This window comes from Branchiostoma lanceolatum, chromosome 15 (assembly GCF_035083965.1).
Source record: "Branchiostoma lanceolatum isolate klBraLanc5 chromosome 15, klBraLanc5.hap2, whole genome shotgun sequence".
In the NCBI taxonomy this organism is placed as follows: Eukaryota; Metazoa; Chordata; class Leptocardii; order Amphioxiformes; family Branchiostomatidae; genus Branchiostoma; species Branchiostoma lanceolatum.
In genome coordinates this window covers 16,997,099-17,018,117 of record NC_089736.1, presented here as the reverse complement: position 1 = coordinate 17,018,117, position 21,019 = coordinate 16,997,099, and positions in this window count along the sequence as shown.

Genomic DNA, 21,019 nt, shown 5'->3' with positions numbered 1-21,019 from the left:
TTTCTACTGAAGTCAGTCAATTGTGATTTTTTATATGTCATATATATGATACATCGCCGAGAACTAGCTAGTATGTAGTTTGTTCTTTCTAGCAAGACAAGTCATTGAAAATAAAAATAAAAACTCGCACAGAGTCAAGGAGTGAGTATGCCTTATATCCTGTCAGTCCCCTGTTTTCATCATGATAATGTCCACATTCACTGAAAGGAAACGTTTCGTTTTTGTTCCGTCTCTTAAATTTCAAACAAGTAAGGTCAATGAGTTAGACCAGAAGGCTGTCACCATGGTTACTGGAGGTGTAGCAGACACCCTGTGCTGTTTCATTACATAATATATCAAGTGGTATGAAAATCATTGGGCTCATAGCTTCATGCGGTCGCCAAAAAATTGGTACCATGGTCCGAGCTTTTTGTACGCGAATTTATTTGCCGATGTATGAAACGAAGATGTTTTAGATAGAGGTTCTAACTGTGCAGAGACTCCCAACAATATTTTGGTGTGACGTCAAAACTTGTGGGAATAGCGAGGTATGCCAGCAACACTTGCTCTCTTGTGACATACGGATAGCTAAGATTTAATTCATTTACATCTAGACATACGAGCGTGATTGTAGGAATACCATTTCTGATGCTATGCGTCTATCAACAGAGATAACATTCAAATGTAGCGAAACGACATGACATGTAGCGAAAGGTACTGTAGCGAACTGACAATGTAGCGAAACAACATGTAACCACCCGGAGGGGCTGGTAACCATATGTAAGAATGTATTTTAGCAAAATCTCCATGAAATATTGTGATTATATAAAGACTTCGACATTTGCATAATATATGCTTGGTCATGAACACCTTTAACTAACTTACACAGGTCACGATGTTGACAGTCCGATCCTTTATCACTTAGAAGAATTATGGCACTTTTTCATTTATTGCATAATTGTCATCTGATAATGTTCCACCTGCCATAAACTACGTATGTTACGTGTACTATAATGGAAAACACTACGAATAAAGTTCCTACGTTTCATATAGTTTTTCCTTATTAATTATGCACATTTTTTGTCCCAATTTGCAAAATGTGCACTGCATTATGTGCTATTCTGTCCATATAAGCTACCCGCATACTAAATATCATGGAAATCCATCGTTCCTTTGTTAAGTCATTCTACTTCGAAGATTTTGACAAAAACACACTTGCAGGTCCAGAGCAAGATGCTAGGGGGGCCAAACCTACCCCACTTCTAATTTACATCACATGCTATCTGCCACCCTAAAGTAAAGACAATAGCACGTCCAGGTCAAAAGATACAAAAAAAGTTCTGCTGCAGTATCAATGTCACATACCTGGCGATCAAAAAACGACCATGAAAGTTGTCTCCCCAAAACCTACTCACATACCAAAACAATACCTCCATAAACAAAGCATTAGCTCGTAACACTAGACCATGTGAAGGTAAACATTATGTATGACTGCATGTTACCTTGTCCCCAAAGACCTTCTCTACGGAGAACTGATCGCAGGAAAGAGACGTACCGGGAGGCCACAGCTGCGTTTTAAAGATGTCTGCAAGAGGGATTTGAAGGCTCTAAATATTGATACGGAGCACTGGGAGGACCTTGCAAGTGACCGTTCCAGGTGGAGATGCACACTGTGCAGACAGGTCAAATCAGGAGAAGCCAGACTGATGAACAGCGCAGAAGAAAAGCGGATCCGCAGAAAAGAGCTTTGCAACAGAACTGAGTCCGCTTACAGATGTGATTTTTGTGGCAGAGACTGCCATTCTCGTATAGGGCTGTTTAGCCATAGTCGAAGCTGTAGGGCTGTTGTGAATTAGGATTTTACCATGTCAATACTGACCGACGGAGGCCATATAGTAGTATGTTACCTTAATGTTGGTACTAGTCTCCAGCTATCTTCTTACTTCAGATGTCTGAGGACCAAGAAAATAGATTGTTATTGCCTATTAAAAGATCCTACATGTTCCTTTGCTCATAAGTTCACCTTCATATGAAATTTGACTTGCCTCAACCAAAGATAAAAACCACCCTGCCAAACAAAACTGAAGGTAGAGTGCCAACATGACTGCATGGTACTACGCAAATAACTGCAATCTCCAAGTCACAATAAATCTGCTTTAGAATTAATTTACTAACACAGATGAGGTTTCAAGCTACAAAAAACGCTTTTGCAATTTTTTTTTACGAGCACCCACCTCTAGTAATAGGCGATGTGGCCGAATGCAACGTAGACTAATCATCCAATAGTCTTTTTGTTGATTGGAAGGCGGGTCGTATCAAACTCATGACGAGTGATCAAACAGCCGCTCATCAACAACACTAAAGGCACTTAAATATATTTTCTTTGATCACGGGGTAAAGACATTCCATGAGCAGCTGGATTTCATCACAGGGTTTGAAAGCAGAAAACAAAATTTGATTGCTTTGGAAAAAAAGTGTTTAAAGTAGATTCTTTTGAAACGATTCGTAAAGGATAAATTTCAATTTGCGGCCTCAAACTTGGAAAAATGGCAACACTTTATCGTGTACACAAACTTACCAGTAATGTTTTGTTACATACGCATTCCTATGTCACTGCTTTTGCTTCAATTGGTTCAGTTTTGGCAGACTCTTACAAGTTCTTTCTAAAATTTGATAAAATTAAATGCAACATATTCATTCCACAGACCAAACTATGAATTATTCATAATTATTTCTCCCTGATAAGTCTCGGTAAGGCGTATATTTTTAGTTCATCAACGCTAACTATAAAAATCAACCTCTTTAAACCACTGTCCACCAAAACAGTGTTCGTCCCTAATATGCATTCGTTATCGATTTAATGATTTACCTAAATCCACAGGGACGTTTCTGTGTTTTTTCCACTTAAGTCAATTAATTGCATCTAAGGAAAAATCATTTTGTTTGATATCCAGTCGGTCATACATATATTTTGAGTTGAAGGGACTGCGCAACTCGTCTGTAAATCTATTAAGTTTCTTGGTCGACGAGGAGCACAACGGAAGCGTGAGATGGCGCAGAGTGGGCACGACAGAGCGCGTCGCCCGTTGCCACCACTTCCAAGCGAAGACGTCACTACAGGTAGGATACATTCTAATACCGATACAGTTTATCACACATTTTATTTCCGTTGGACAAATCTAAATTGAATGACACTTCTGCCATCGTAACTCCAAACGTCGGTTTACTCCCAAGGAATACGTGACATGTTAGGGCGCGTGACAAGTTAGCGCACCCCCCCCTCCCCCGTTAGGTAACAACCGTACTGAAAGTTTGACGGTCAACCCAAAGGTCAAAACACTGTCAGAGTCTAAGAAAAAGCATATTTTTTTCCAGATAGCAAGCTGAAGCAGTCCAAGGCATATTTTGATGGGAGAAACTGATGACTGAAAACGTTTAAGACTGAAATATCCGATCCGTGCAATCGATTCATTGACAAATAAAAGATTAATTAAACTTACCTGCTTGTTTACTTTCTTCACGATGTGCCAAAAGTATCTGATTAACTCTGGGGTCCCTTAGATTATCCCAAAGATCAATCTTACCATTTGTGTGCTTAATACATGGTACTTCCAAATGAATTGTCTCTTCGAATGCATCGTAAGATGCGACGTTTTACTGTGTGTGGCATTGTCCAGAAAGTCTAAATGTATAAAAACAGTGATTGCACTTGAGACCCAACCGACCTAGCCCAATAAAAGACGATACCATAAACAACCAGATCTGAGAGTCTGATTAACATCTTAATGGTGTTTTTCACATCGCAGAGAGAGTACGTAATAATTACTTTGGCATCTTGTACGCTACATACTGATAGGGCACCAGGCTTCATGTGATGAATATGTATCATGACAATTATCTCAAACGGTAAACGTCATAGAATAGAAACAAAACGTTTTCAAGGCCTAAGTTGTTGCCTCACGTTGCGAGGTTGAGACGTAACGCAATTGACTGAGTCAAGATACACACGGATACTCTTACTTTCATCAACAGGAGGACACATTACATCTCGTTAAGAATAACGAGAAAGAGGTAAGCACTTATTTAGAATTCATGTTCTTTACATAGCTCGATAAATGTTCTTAACAAGTTCAATTTATTTCGAATTTTGTACGTGCAAACGCCATATCTGTTCTGCGCTATATGTTGTATTGATATCAATTCAGAAGAACATAATGCATATTGTGCATACATCGTAACCAACTGGGGTAACGATAGTGAGTCCCGAACAAATGCAGCACCGAAAGTTCATTTCCACCTACAACAGAAAATATTTCATGAACGATGGGTTTTCAACAAAGTCCCAGGGAATCAATGAAACACAATTCATCTGAACTACTGGTCAGCCACAACCAATTTAGAACTAGGAACAACGGGCCTCTTTCTGGGAGTACATCTAACAGTCATTCTCATAGCAGTCTAGTCTTTTCTTCATCCTACGTCGCTTGCTTTCCGCCGGTACTACGTCACCCTGATCACTTGTCTAGTCATCATTTTGCTCGACTGTCTCCGCCGGCATCTTTCGCCCTTTTCTCTCCTTGCGCCTCACTACATTTGCTCTGGCCTCGGTGTGCATGCGGTTGAAGCTTGCTTTCTCCCGCCTTTCCCCTGCGTTGGATTTCGTCCGCTTCTTTCTGCATGCGGTTGAGCATTGCCTTCTTTTTTTTTCTCTTCGTCGTTGGCTTTCTTCAGCTTTTCGTCTTCTTCCTTCTTCTTCAACTCGTCAATTATGTCTTGGTGTGTCAAAACACAGGCTGTGAGCTTCTTCCTTTTGGTTTGTGGTGTTGTTGTGTTTTCCAGTGGTCGGAGAATGCCTTGTAAACGCTTGGGCACTAAGGTCTCTGAATTGGCGTTGACTGTAGCATGCCCACATGTGACGCAGCATGCTGCTGTGGAGTCATCCTTCTCCGTGGTTCTTTGTGATTACCGTGGGTTCGGAGGGAGGAGAAGTGGACGCATTTCCCGAACATTCTTTATCTTCCTCATTGCTTTCACTGTGTGCTGTTTTCTCACTTTTAGTAGAATGCCTTTCCACACTCCCTCCACAGCATCGGGGTCGTATGGTTAGATTCCTGTCTTCCTGTAACCGGCCTTGATGTTATTTGGCGTGAACGAGGAATCCTGCACTGTACTGAAAATGGCGAGGAAGTTACGTTTCTTCGCCTGGAATTTTATGTCCACCGCCTGCAGTGTTTCCAAGGTCCTTGCCCACCGAGCTTTCAGAGTTGAGAACACGGTGACATCCAACGGCTGGGAATATTGAGAGGTATGTGGTGGCAAACCATACAATATGATGTTTACCCTCATTGCGGTTGTCAGAACTTTGAGTGAAATCTGACTGGTGTGTTGGTCAAGGACTAGGAGAACTGGTCTCTCCCTGTGGCAATGCCGCATGAATGTGTTGAGAAACCTCTCCGGCTGTCAAGGGGAAGGCCTTTTCCGTCATGTAGATTGAATTGTTCACCAAGGCCTTCTCATCCTCAGATGAAAGCTTGGTAGGTCGGCCCGGCTGATCTTCATGTCTTTCCAGAACTCTATTATTGAGAGTGTTACGGACCAGATTGAAGTCCTTTGCAACGCTGTACACAGATTTCCCCTCCTCCCTAATAACACGAAGGGCCTCTTGCATATCACGTTCATCAAACGCGCAATATGGTCTTCGCCGTGCACTTGACATCTATGAAAAAAGCACGATTGTATTATTATCATTCACGATATTATATTATATCATGTCAATCCAAATAAAATCATATTCAACTAGAGTTCCACGACCTCATACCTTCGCCAAGTGATTTAAACCTTTATGACTGACGTATTAGGAATGTTTGTCATCAATTATACATCATACCAGTTGATCGTCTTCGCCCAAATAACAGAAGTTGTCCAAAGTATGAGCTTAGCAAAGGTTATGCAAACATATATAATCAATTATGCAAATTAGGCCTACAATTGCATATTTTCTATCTATCAACATTCCTCTCTTCCTCAGTTACAAATGTCACATATTTGAATAGTCATATCATGGAGCACAGCGGATTTTTAAAATTGTCTAAATTTGTCTCTAAGTATGCAAATTGAATCTGATTTGCATAATTATCGTCCATTCATACCAAGTATCACGTAAGCTATCTAGATACCAAAAATCGCGAACATCCATCAAGGCAATCTTGAGTTTTAGTATTTTCTCATTAATTATGCAAATGAGGTCCTCATTTGCATAGTTGATATCTATTGATATTTCTCTCTTCCTCAGTTACATATGTCACATGTTTGAGAGTCCTATCATGGAATTTGGCGGCTGTATAAACTTCCCAGATTGATTATGCAAATTAGATACTGATTTGCATAATGTGTATCTAATCATGTATCATCACTCAAGTTATCTACTTACCAAACATCTTGACCATCCATCAAGCCCTTCTTGAGTTATTCCCTTTCAAAGTCTGAAGCAAAACCTGCTCCTGCAGTTCCAGCCGCTAGGGGGCCAAAACCTACACCACTTACTCTCTGTCTAAAGAGATATCTACCACTCAAAAATAAGGACCATAGCATGTCCAGAACACGAGATATCAAAACAGGAAGTTCCGCTGCAGTACCGTAACAAGCCGCTAGGGGACCCAAAATCTAATCATTTCCATGTCTCACCAAGACAGACAACAAAACGTCAGCAGGTGAGATTACCTGGTTGTGGACAAAGAATCTCCTATATCCGATATTATCATTGTTGTTAGATATGTTCAGAAATGTTATGTTTTGGTCTTGAAGGTTACATTTCAAACACATGGCCATTGTAATTCATGATGTGATTGGAATTCATGTCTTTATGTTTTTATTAAATTTTACTATGTTCACTTTGCAATCTAATCACAATAAAAGCAAACCTTTGCATCCTGGGAGTGTGTGTACTTTTACTCTGACATGAAAGGAGCACCATTTGATTTAATCTAAGATCAGTCTGGTCACTGGCATCTTTCTGGCCTTTGTTATGTTAGGACTGGACTCTTGTAGCTCATTATTGCATAAAGAAATTTTTGCAACAAGAAGCTCATATTTCACAGATTGCTTTCGCTTGAGCATTCTCTATGCAAACAGGAGTTTCTTGTGTGTCAATGTTCCTTAATTAACCACATATAGAATGGATGGTTCTCTTTCTCAGACCCTCAAACTCATGTAGAATGGCAGCTCCCTCTCCCCAGGACCTTAACCCCATCTGAAATGGATAGTCCCACACCCTTATCCCCATGTGAAAGGGATTGTCCCTTCCTTCCTCCCTATGCATATTCCTTCATGCACATGTTGTTATTGTTGTTGTTGGCCTTGTTTAACATCTATTATATCGATAGCCGTGGTCTCTTGGTGCTGAACTACTTGATAAATATATAAAGACTAAGGCTATTGGCAGTATCATCCTGTCAGCAGTAGAAAAGGTTGCACTGCTGACAGGATCATCCTGTCTGTCAAAAATGTACTGCTGACAGGATCATCCTGTCTGTCAAAAATGTACTGCTGACAGGACGATCCTGTCAGCAGTGGAAAAATCTGCACTACTGACAGGATCATCCTGACAGCAGTAGAAAAAATGCACTGCTGACAGGATTATCCTGGTAGCAGTGCAGATTTTTCTACTGCTGACAGGATGATCCTGTCAGTAGTATAGATTTTTACACTGCTAACAGGATTTTTTTTTTTTTTCAATGAATTGTTGGCACATGGTAACGTTACTGTACCAACGGATATTGGTGTTTCACTGGGTCTGGATGTTTTACAATTTCAACTGTGTTCATCTGGGAGTAGACTGATGCGTGGTGCGTATTTACATGTAGGACGATACTCTTATAGTGGTGGTTTGTCTCTCATGTCCTGTTAACTACCAAATTTCAACATGCGTTAACGTATAACGCGTTCGAACGTTACATCGAGTACATGTCCAGATAACTCCAACCCGGCAACCCTACTTTGGCGCCCGGTAGTAGTTTGCTCGGTAGTTTGTCACAACGATCCCGTGTAAAACTCCTACCGCGCGCTGGAGATTATCACTAGTACTGCGGAGGAAAGTCCCCTCAGCCCCGAAGAGAGCCTGGCCAATCCACGGTAGACTGGATGCCAGGTTACTCCAACCATAGCCACATCAGATTGAGGACCCTAAAATACATGATGCAACACGAGTCGCTACGGCTACTCCCTAAAAAAATTCTACTGCTGACAGGATCATCCTGACAGCAGTGCAGATTTTTCCGCTGCTGACAGGATTTTTCCCGTCAGCAGTGCAAGAATGTTTGCCTATGACAGGAAAAAGTTTCAGCCAATCAGAGCTCGCAAAAAGATTGCCGGCGCAAAAGGACTCAGCGAGGAACATGGCGGCAGCCATGAAGGCTGGAGATAAGTTTTCCAACTGGGCGGATTTCCAGGGCGCCCTGAATGAGTACCAAGCGGCCAATTTTGTGCAGCTAAGCAAGGTGTGCTCGAAAACTGTCGAGGCAAAGAATCGACGCCTGCCTGATTCAGCGCCGAGGTTGCCAAGTGAGCATGTTTATGCGATTGCGGAGGTTGGGTGTATCCACAGTGGGAAAGCACGACTCGGGCGGGGCAGCGGTGTTAGGCCCCACACATCGTAAGTACACTCATACCACGGCAAACTATATATCTTGTTTCTCAGGAATTTGTTGTATAAACGACTGTTTAAAAGTCAGAAACAACCAAAACACCTGAGTCTGTATCTTTGGGATCAGGGTCAGTGGGTGGCAGATTTAAGAAGTTGATCAATACATATCAAATATCACGACAATCCATCCAAACCATCTCTAAGTTATGCTGTTTGTTCCAAACAAACACACACACACACACACACAAACAAACGCTACCCTCTGCATAACCTACTCGGCGAAGGTAATGAAACTGATCATGCCCAATAAGCTTTACACCGTTCGTGGTGCGTTATACGTTACGTTGGGCTCATGTTGTAATCTACAGAAAACAACGCCATTGATCAACCCCAGGTCCTTACTGACGCTGCTTACTATTGGTTGTTTATCGACCCGTGTTTACAACTTGAGCGCATACGAATATCAGTTTTCCCGGTCAGAATATTTTCCTCAGTACCCAAAGATTCCCCGTTTACAATAGGTTATGTTACTTACCCTAACGCCACGCAGCGACCCTTGCAAAACTTGCAGAAAGGCGGACAGCGTCTCGCGATGCGTCATAACAAATGGCGTCATCACTTCCGTGAGGGATTATGGGAAATGCAGACGACAGTGGTGTTGACGTTGTTTTTCGCAGGTCGGTTTTCTACTAAACAAACACTCAGAGACTCAAATTTTTACTGTTCTGTAAAGCTTTATTTCTTATGTTTGTGACAGATGAGTGGCTGCTTGGCACAGGGCGTATATTTCTGCGTACGAGCATCCGCTAAGAGGTGACCCTGTTTTCAGCGTTTTCAGCGTCATCATTATCATCGGTGAAATTCTGTTTTTCGACAAAACGATAAATAAATAATACAACTATACTTTGCATGAAATAAACAGCTGTATGCATGAACTATGTTTACTCAACTTCTTGAATAGCAAATCCAGTGGCAAGAAATATGGTGTACCTATGCATAATAAGATCATTAAAAATCCGTAACATGTTAGGGCGCATAACAAGTTAGGGCACCCCCCGTTAGATGTATTTATTTTTTATTGTTCTTTAATTGTTTTACTTCAATTTATCACCAACAATGTGAAAGGGAGGGCAAAACAGATGCTTTAAAAAAAATGTTTCCAGTACAATGGAACAGAATTCGGGGGAATTGTTTAGATAGAGAGTTCAGGACGCCTGCTAACAGTGGGTACCATAAATATACTAACATCCACACGTACCATTACATAGACAAAGATGAAATCAACAAGCTACAGCAGACCGATAGGCAAAGGAAACAAGATGGACAACCACCAGGTGTAGGGACGTACGCCCCCTCAATACATGTAGGCCAGAAAGTCGCTGAGGTGGCTTACTCTCACTCACCCAGATTGGTTTACAACGGGATGTATAGTCCTGATGCGTTACCAAGGGAAGATGGCAAAGGTACCTAATTACAACCTTAAAAACTTTAAAAGTTTTATTAAAAAGAGTAGTTTTATATGAATACTAATTACAAAATATATCTAGATATACTAAGAATTTCTTCTCGAGAACAAACTCTTGTCGAGACCAAAATACCAAAATCTACATGAAACTGCCACAAAAAAACATGACTGTGTCTAATGCAGAAGATTAAAAAAACTGAAAGATGTGCTGCAGTACCAAAGGAAGTCGCTAGGTGTTTCTTTTCAAACTTGTCCTTTGTTTTGCCAGCACTTACCCAAATTTAAAATACTGTCAATTTCACTCGTACCCAAACCTCGTCTCAGCAACCACTCTAGGGACTGAGCAAAAGTCGTTGCTAAGGCCAGGTGGTTGCTCCAGACAAGTTGGTTGGTTGGCATGATGATTGGTATATGTACATTGTAATATTGATATCCAAGTATCTGTTATAATAAGTTACAATCACAGAGTAATAGATCACACAGAAATACGACTCACAAAGAAAGTCATTACTTAGCAGGACTGGAGCCGGTAAAACACCCTTCCGTCGGCCAGTTGGAAAAAGCCTGCGAAAATTCTCAATCTAAAATGGCCGCTGCTGGGCTGTATTCGGCTGTCAACCAATTTTGGTTGTTGAGTAGGATGTGAATGCCCCCCCTCTCGACCTTAAAAAATTGGTTGCTGATTGCGTTGGACATTTGGTTACTTTAGAATGTTTCAATGTTGCTTGTGACTGACTGACTGACTGGTTGGCTACAACAGTTGTTTTCCCGGCCAGGTTTGACTGTGTCATTTACAGTAGTTCCACCTGATTTTCTTCCTATCGAAGGTAAGGAAGCCAATGCCGGACATGTTGCTGTGACTGACAGTCAGGACGACCCTGATACCAGTGACATCCACATGTATAACTATATAGACAGAGATGACAGCAACAATTTACGGCAGCAACCAGCTGAAGCAGAGACCGGCGACTCTCAACCCAAAGATACAGACTGTAATACCAAAGGCCTTATTGACAACCAGCTGTATGTACCTGGTGCCTTACGACAAGGTTGGTTACTTATTTTTGTGTTTATAGAAAATATTGTAGCATACATTATTCTTTTTTTTAAACAGCATGGTGATTGTGATGACAGTCATTTCGATGTTGGTTCCTATGAATAAGTATTGTCATATTGGATATATTTAGATAGATCCTGTATATTACTGTAGATATAATATAGATACGTATATATATAATTTGATATGATAACACACAGATACATGAGAGGTTTAACATGTCTCTATCTATACATCATCATGTCACAAGGGACCCTGACGATTTTTACACATATGTGCAAGTAAAAAACTAGTAGCATACATTTGGGTAAAGAAAGAACTTTCTAAAGATACATATTACATAACATTATATAACATTATATTACTACGACTATTTGATAATGATAGAAAAGTAGATGAACAACATTTGAAATGTACTAATTTGGATTTTTTTTCAGATGCCAATGATACGGCAAAGGTTTGTGGGTTTATCACAAGCTGCAAGATGGGGTTTCATCGCCCCTGTCAGATCATCATCATCACTGTTGCAATAGTGGCATTGTTGTTAGGCATAGGGGCTGGTATCATCGCACATCTCACTGCCACACCGGGAGGACAAAGTGACATCAACAAAGTTAGTTTTGCATTCAAATCTTTTTTAATTAAATCTAATTTGTGATTTTATTTTATGAATATCATATGATATATCACCAAGACCTAGTACATATATATTTTTCTTGCCAACAAGTCAATGCAAGGAAAGGCAAATCCCTGACATGTTTGTTTGCTTGTATGGCATACCCGGTAAACCGCATGGAAATAGTCAAAATGTCTGTCCCTTAATCCGCACATTTTTAAAAAGTGAATTTGCTTGAGTTACATGTGAGAAAGTTTCTCTTTTCTACGTCTGCTTGGAGATTAGTCACCTTTAATTTTCTTTTATACATCCCGCGATGGAACAATACAGTAAGCTTTCCTCCCAGGCCTCTGTTTTTACCCTGATGCATTGATAAATTCTTTCTTCAACCGTCTGATAATTACGAAAATAGATTGCTATGGCCTATTATTTGGCTTATCAGTAATCTTCAACCTACATTATGAAATGTGACTAGAAACCATCTCTATCTATGACAGCCCATTGTGAAGACAGATCAAGGCAACTGGACAACTGTGACAAGTGCCAATGTGACTGCACCCTGTCTACCAACCACTCTGACAAAGCCAGCCTTTGGTGCAACAAATACTCATGTGTCTGCAACCAGGCTGTATTCGGCTACCAGCACGTTTCTACAATCGACCGGAACAGCAACAACACCAGAGACCATGCAGGTAACTACAGTTAGTTCAAGTATGTAGAAACATAATTCTAGTTTTACACCTCTACAGGTTTTTCAAAAGTAACCCCTTTACACTTGTTCTGTTTACTTGTTTAAGTTATCTGCTTTTGAAGAGTACCAGCAAAATTACCGCAATTTGCTTACTTCAGCAGACCACGAGTCATGATTTTGTTACAACAACTAAACTGTGCAAACCACACCACCACAGATTAAAACTGAATCATCAGAGCTGACAGCCACATGGATGACAGCTGAACCGACAACGGTGACAACGACGCTGTCATGGGTGACAACCAAACCACAAAAGGTGACAACCACCCTGCCGTCGATGACAGCTAAAGCAGTGAAGGTGACAACTACGCTGCCACAGGTGACAACCAAACCACTAAAGGTGACAACTACGCTGTCACAGATGACAACTAAGCCACTTAAGAGGACAACTGCACTGCAACCGGTGACAACTACACCACCAAAGATAACAACCACCATGCCAACCACAGTTGAAGGTATGGTAACTGAGCAACCGCTCTTTTAATTTTGCCGTAAACATCCCATGATTGCATGCCATACTCAGCCTTGCATATTGAAAAACTTGGTTAACCTTCTTGAACTTTACAAGCAAAAAATATTTTCTGCGTTATTTATCTTTCCAGCTATTTCATTTGGCGTACCGAATGGTATGGCAGTGCGTTTGATGTAACATAACCTGCTGCCGCTGTGGTTTTCTGTGGAATACAAAAATCAGAATATATGAACCAAATCTTTATGTGACTGTTTCAGCTAAATGCAAATATGGCTACCAACTGCTTGCCCAAACTTGCATCCGGGTTTATCACAAGGAATGGGACTACGGTAACGCTCAGGCGGGCTGTGAGGAAGACGGAGCGCCACTAGCCATGCCAAAGACGCATGAATTGGACGTCGCTCTGAGAAACCTGGTGTACAAGATTTCAAGGCACCATTCGTACTGGATCGGTCTGAGGCAAGACGCATTCAGACGGTGGCGCTGGGAGGACGGGTCTCACCTAGGAAGCTATACGGTACGTTGACACGATCTGTGTGAGGTTGGCTAAGAGGGTCGTTGAGAAGACAAAATACAGTCGGTTTTCCCTAATTACAGAATTCACCCGTTTTCTTTACCTACACGTAAAAAGGAGATATAGATTTTAGTCTGTTTGCGTGTTTGTCCGTGCATATACTTTGAAATGGTTAAGAACATCTGGATGGGTTTTAATGGTATTTGGCTTGTGGATAGGTGTTGTCAACCCGACGATCAAGGTCGATTTCGGGTTGACATTGCTACTGTAGCAATATTTACGTTTTTACGCCAAAAATAGTTCCTCAAGCAACTGGATACAATTTTGAAACAGTCAGACGTTTCAGACAGCATCCGCTGTCTTTCGTCAGTGACTAACGATAAGGATTGGAAAACCAGATTTATACCAAAACTCTGAATAGATATGTTAATGAGGTTAAGACAATCTAGGATGTCTTGACGTAGTCTTCAAAAGAAAGCTAATTCAAGACAATGTTTAGTTCAATTAGGTACTATTATTTTAGTACAGTAACTAAATGTTGATCGTCCGGGGGTGGGGGGTAGCCTTTCCTGTTGAGGGCGGGATTGTACATCCTCTCATATATTGCTTCTCTAACTCCCCGTTCGAACCAACGGGATTCACGATCTAGGATGTTCGTGGATTCGATATTGAATGAGTGTCCCTGCAGCTGGTTGTGTTGTAGATGGTGGAAAATGGCAGAGAGGGTGTACATGGATGAGTAACTATTTTTGGCGTATCTTACTACCTGAATGTCTAACCTTCATCAACGTTTTACGTTTTTTTTCTATTATCTTTGGTCCTGGATATGCTGTGGTCTTGATTTCCTGGTAACAGATGGCTGTTGACGTAAAGGAGAAGCGGTATAGGTCCCCCACCTGAACAACGGATTTTTATGGTTTCAACAATGAGTTGAATATTATGCAGATTATGACTTAATTTGCATAATGTATGAGAAATTCTATATGTCATTATGTTTCAAAAAAGGATTTAAATACCTGTACCTGATGTAATTTATGGCAGGTGGACCATTGACAGATATCGATTTTGCAAGGGTGGCCCTAATTTGAATGATTACTGCGAGAGTGCCATTGTTCCTTGGCGGTAAATAGTCGGAGCTACGTACTAATAACGTGTTTAAGCTAGTTAAAGGTGTAAATAACAATGCATAGATTATGTAAATGTGCAAGTCATTTGCATATTCTTATTTGAAATGTAAAATGGAATTCAGCCAAAGCAAAGGACTTCCACACATGGAATATATGATATTTTGGTAGACAACACCATCGCCATCACTTCAGCCATATTTCAATTATCAATGAGAGAAGGCAAAATGGTTTTGTGTCTAAAAGTATTCATAAATCTTACTTAAACTTCAACTATTTGGTACAGTCAGATAAGAAGAAATAAAATTACACATTAATTCATTCGAAAAAAATAAAGATATCTTAGATTTCATGTTGGTCTGCAAAAATTCGTTATCTGTTGCTGTTATGACAATTAATACTCATTTAACAAAATTTAGTCATTATCTCTATTGTTATTGCTGCTGATATTTTTGTAATTTTGTCTCAGAAATCTCAAGTCTTTATCTTTATTCTGAGTACTACCTTTCAGAGATGGCCTATGGAAAAGGATAGGCTCAGATTTAAACAAAACAACGGTTGTATCCTGTTACTGTTTTGACATTGAACTAACTTTTATTTTTGGTTAGGGATGGAATCCAGGAGAGCCAAAGTCATCTTCTAACTTCTTTACTTCATCATGGTGGAGAAGCTACACAGAGTGCGTACAGTACCGGTCAGGGCCCACCGGTATCCCGATGTGGGACGATGTCGGATGCAATCGTAAAAGCAGATACATCTGTCAAGCTTCGTAGAGTCTGATACCATAGAAAAGCGTTAAAAAAACCTGGGGATGGGGGTGGTGTCATGTATAAAAACGTGCAGGTAAATACTGATGTTTAGCTTAGTGAGGAGATGGACCAGGTAACCAAGCTGTATTTACTTCTTATTTGTTGTGAATTGAAGCAAGGCGTTTCATATATTTCTGTATTTACCTACTAGTACTTTTAAACACCTTGATTATGTGGCTATTGCTTGAATTGCGGAATTGCCACGTCAATGCTCCGGCTGTTTCAATGTAGCTGTTGTTTTAGTCCTCTAATTAATTCAATCGGACAATTTACTACAGTAACTTTTGTTTGTCCTTTTACTAAACTTATGGCAAAGTAACACTATTGTGTTCCTCTCAGCCCTTTGCTCCGCGAAACCAATAGCTTGAGAAAGTTTTTCATTTCTACGTCTGCTTGGAGATTAGTGACAAGCACCTTTGATTTTCTTTTATGCATCCTGTGATGGAACAATACTACATGAAAAGAGTATGGTTCGTACTACAATGATACAATTTAACATGAATATATATAGGGCGTATTCACGTGACGTCATCACCCCTGCCCTCCGTGGGCGGCCATGTTGGTGCTCACCCTACAGCAAAGTGCCGTGTCCGACGGTCTCTAAATTTCCAAGGAATGCGAAGTCGTCTGATCGCTGTCTTATTATATGCAAAGAGTCTCCAGCCTCCCATCTTTTTCGCTACAAAAATCCAATTTCACCTACTGGAAATGACCCATTATCGACGAGCGAGGAAATGTTTTCCCCAGCAGCCTACAAACATGGCCGCTAAACTGTTTAAAGAGTACGCATAAAATCAGTTCACAGCATACAAGTGTTCCAAGGCCTGCAACCACGTAGTACAGTGTCTTGAGTGTCGTGAAAAATTTTGTTGACAGGGAGTACGTTATGATCGGGAAAGTTCGACGTTGAAAGACCCCCCCAGTTTACGAACGAATCTCAAGCAACGACTACACGGTGCCGCCACTGTGTTACACAACGGGCCTGTAATTTGCTTTTCGACCAGATACAAAGGTTTCTATACACTCACGTTGATTCTCAAACTTCAACTATTTAGATCCGCTGTTCGTATGTCAGAAATCCACTTTTGTTTCAGTCGTTAGTCCCTTCATATGTTCCCTCACCTACACGAGAAACGCCAAACCAATCTTACTGTTACCCGATCAGTGTGTGCTTTATCAGTCCCAATCCAACATCTGACCACGAGGCAAAACACCATGATTGTGAGACAAAACGTTTTGAAGGGAAATTGTGAATGGCGTAGAAAACATCTACTATTTATACCGAGAGTTCCATAGGGCTCCACTATCAAGTGAGCACCAACATGGCCGCCAGTGCTCGTTGCTAGGGGGAGGGTCACGTGACTGAATACGCCCTATACTGACTGACATATATACTCGCATACTTACTTTTCACTAACGGTCTCATACATGTATGTTTATAATGTATTTATCTTTCTTTCCATATTCATGATACGGCTCTTGGAGGCAATTGTACAGATGTTGGCGCATTGGCGTACCAAATCCGTGTTTTTTTGCACACTTTCGACCAAAGAGCCTTTTCAGCAGAAGAGGCTTAGTGGGCGTTCTTCTACCGTTATTGTAGAAATTTCGCGTAAACTGGCATGGCTAGACTGGCGGGACCTATTGTTCTGAGACCGGTGCTCTACCCGTTACGCAACGCCGACGCAGTCATATTCTATATAACATTATCGTAGATCAGAGATGTCGCTCTGCTAGAATTGCTCAGAAATGTTGTAATAGCTTTTGAAAGTGATAAGTAAGTACATAATCAAAGTAAGAATGTTACAAGGAAATCAATCTCAAATTATTATTACGTAATAACATATAAATACATAAACTGGACATTAGTCGGACCTCTTATGTGTTACAAAGCTTTAACGTTTAGTCGAACATAAAGGGAATCAACTCACCTCTGGCACGTCGATGATAGTATGATCATGATAACATGTGAATAACGATAGTAATGACAGAAATGATTTTAAAATCCAATGTTTTGTAGCCACTGAAGTGGACGAAAATCAAATAATCCCCTTTCCTTCCCCAGAAGATTTAGGGATGCTGTTTAGATATGGTGTTTTGACAAAAAATTTTTATTTTGACCAATGTGAGATATGCCGATCCGATCTTTCCGACTAAAATTCAGTTTATTGAGCCTATCCAATGATCAGTCTGGGTAAATAAACGTAAACAGGAATTGGAATGAGATACTGATTCGGGACGGCTCTTTAGTCAGGAGGAATTTCGGAGGAAGATTTCATTGTCAGCCCAAGATTTACCCATCACTTCAATTTAGTGACCGTACCGTCCTTTGATAAAGAAAAGATGCCAAGCCAGAAAGTTCTCGAACGTTCCGTTACAATACCGTACCAAGTAGATAGGGGCCCGAAATCTAATCATTTTTAGGTAACACAAAGAACTAATTACATACCAAACATCTACACAATCCACTGAGACATTTTTGAGTTTTCAGTTTTTGAGACATCAAAACACACACCAAACTAACCAAAAACATTACTTTCTGACGAAGGTTACGTAATGATTAGTCTCGGTAAAAAGGCGTAAACACCAATGTAATGAGTCTGTGACTTGGGATGCTTGTTTCGTCACTAAAGTGGATACAAATCCCCCACCCCTCCTTCTCCAGAACATTCAGATTCGTTTGAATATATGCCCGGACCCAAAGACCTATAGGAAAATCGGAAAAGGACGTTCATTTTTTATATCTAAAGACTTGCATTTTTTGAAAGTTATAGACTATACATTGTAATGGTTTCTATGAGTTGGAACAGTAACATTAAAGGTATGTAGACACAGAATACATGTGCTGTTCTAACAGATTAATGTCATATGATCTGGTAACATCTTTTCGACCGCTCAATTATTTACTGTCAAACAAGCTTCATTCTCATGGATCAAAAGCGTCACCTAGCATTGCTGATTAGAAGTGCAATATTTTGCGCTAAGGTGTCACCCTGTTAAAGTTCCATACCCAGTAATGATGTACCGTTTATTTCAATGGTACAATACGCACCTTTGATGCTACGTATCCAAAAAAGAAAAAAAAAAAGCTTTTCTGGAAATCAACCTAAACACACGCTTTTAGGGCCCAATTGTATTTATAAGAACAGACTTTTTACAGATCAATGTCATATAATAACACTGATTCTTTTTCTTCTGTTCAATTATTCACTGTCAAACAAGCTTCATTCAAGAATGCATTCTCATGGATCAACAGCGTCACCTAACAGTGCTGCTTAGAACTGCAACGGTTTGCGCTAAATGAGACCTAAAAAGCATTATGCTGTACGCAAGCAATATTTATTAATAAGAATCTGATGTATACTATGCAAACTGTTTATTGTTTATCGGTGGTGCCGCTACATGGCTACACCACCATTGACCACCTTCCTTCCTTTTCTGTCGAATGGTTGGTCATATACAGTATGTTGGATTCTGTGTGCGCGCGCGCGTGTGTGTGTTGTCTTTGCTGGATGACTGGTCTTTATTTATAATGTAAGAAACAGACAACGTCTGCCATGGTACTAGTAAGTGAAGGATATTCTGCAAAAGCAGGTTAATTTTATGCGTCACACAGCAATCATTTCTTGAACTGTCAATAACTAGCGCCAAACGAGATTCATTCCCAAAGATCAAAAGCGATCGTATGGCCACGGTCGGATCGGTCTGGATCCTTGTGTGTCAATGGATCCATCGTTCTCTATCTAAATCTCTGGGTCACACCAAGGGAGTCTGCCTGTCGTTGGTACAGTATACGTGTATTTCTAAAACGATGAATGTACCCAGCAAAGTGCTTACCGCCAAACGCCTTACCACAAACGTTTGCAGCTCTAGTAAATGTTGCTAGGTGACGCTTTGGACTCATAAACAGATCGGTATTTCAGACGTGTATTGTACTGTTTGCAATCTCAACTACAGTTCCATGACCTCATACCTTCGTCAAATGATTTTAACCTTTATGACTGACGTATTAGGAGTGTTTCACATCAATTATAAATCATACCAGTTGATAGTCATCTCTACCTTAATAACAGAAGTTGTCCAAAGTATGAGCTTAGCAAAGAAGGTTATGCTCACATTTATCATCAATTATGAAAATGAGGTCTTTATTACCATAATTTGATTCAACGATGTTGACATTCATTTAACTTCCAAATGCCACAAGTATGAAATTGTCGTCATTTACAAGTATTAAACCACCTTCATCATATCTTAGGCTCCTTTACGCATATTTTTTGTTGGGTGAAGACTATCCTTGGCTTTCATATTAATGTGTCTTGTTGATTTAAGTTTCATATTACCCTCGTACAAAAGCCACGTGCTACCAGCCGAAGACAAAAATACTGAATTGAGCGTTTGACATTAGTAGGGTAATCTGGGCACTTTTTTTATGTGACCTGCTCGCATAAGCAGGTCTGGTGCTCGTTGCATTAATTTACAACCATATCAAGTTTGGTATCATGGGAAAGAAAATCACACAAGCTTTGTAATGATATATAAATCATTGAAATTGATAAAGAAACAACGGAGATATGACCGACCAAAGTTAAGTTTCCAAACTTTTTGTGTAGTTGTGTCTCATTAATTATGCAAATTAGGTCTTCATTCACATATTTTAAACATTCCTCTCTTTCTCAGATACAAATGTCACATATCATGGATAACAGCGAGTTTTCAAAATTTCCTCATCATTTATGCAAGTTAGAATCTGATTTGCATAATTGCCGTCTAGTCATACAAAGCATCACGTAAGCTATATTCATATCCAAAACCATGACCATCCACCAAGCCCATCTTGAGTTATAGTATTTTCTCATTAATTATGCAAATGGCGTCTTCATTTGCATAGTTGATATCTATTAATATTTCTCTCTTCCTCAGTTACATATGTAACATGTGGATACCGATTTGCATAATACGTATCTAATCATATACATCATCACTCAAGCTATCCACTTACCATCAGTGATGATCACCACTTAAGCCTAGGTTACACATAGCCGAACATGGCTCCCGAACGCTAGCCGACTCAGGTCGGCGGTAGTTCGGGAGCATTCTGGCCAGTTTTTGGGCCACGCCTATCTTTGGTGCCGAACATGCGCCGAAGATGCGCCGATCATCTCCTAACCAGTACACGAATTACTCCCGAATGGGCCCCGAATGCTTTCTAGCTTACTCCCAACCATCCCGACCTCTAGCCGCAGACTGCCGAATCTCTCCTGGCTAAACCGCGACCGATTGCAGACCCTCTCACGAATTTAAATGGACATATTCAGCGACTTTCAAAAGAGGGGTCATTTTCGGTTTTAATTAAAATAATCCATTCTATTATGTTGTTAACATCACCGAGAGATCGAATTCGGATCATGGCTAGCTTTAATACTGCTTTTTGTGTTCTTCCTTGTTTTTGGTCGTGTGAAGGTCGGGGGTGATTCGCCCACGTTCCGATAGTAGTCACTTGGTTGAGAATTAGTTAGCAGAGTTTTGTCTACGGCCTTGGGGTGAGTTATGGGTAGGTTGGAAACTAGTTGGGAGTAAGTCAGTAGTGTTTC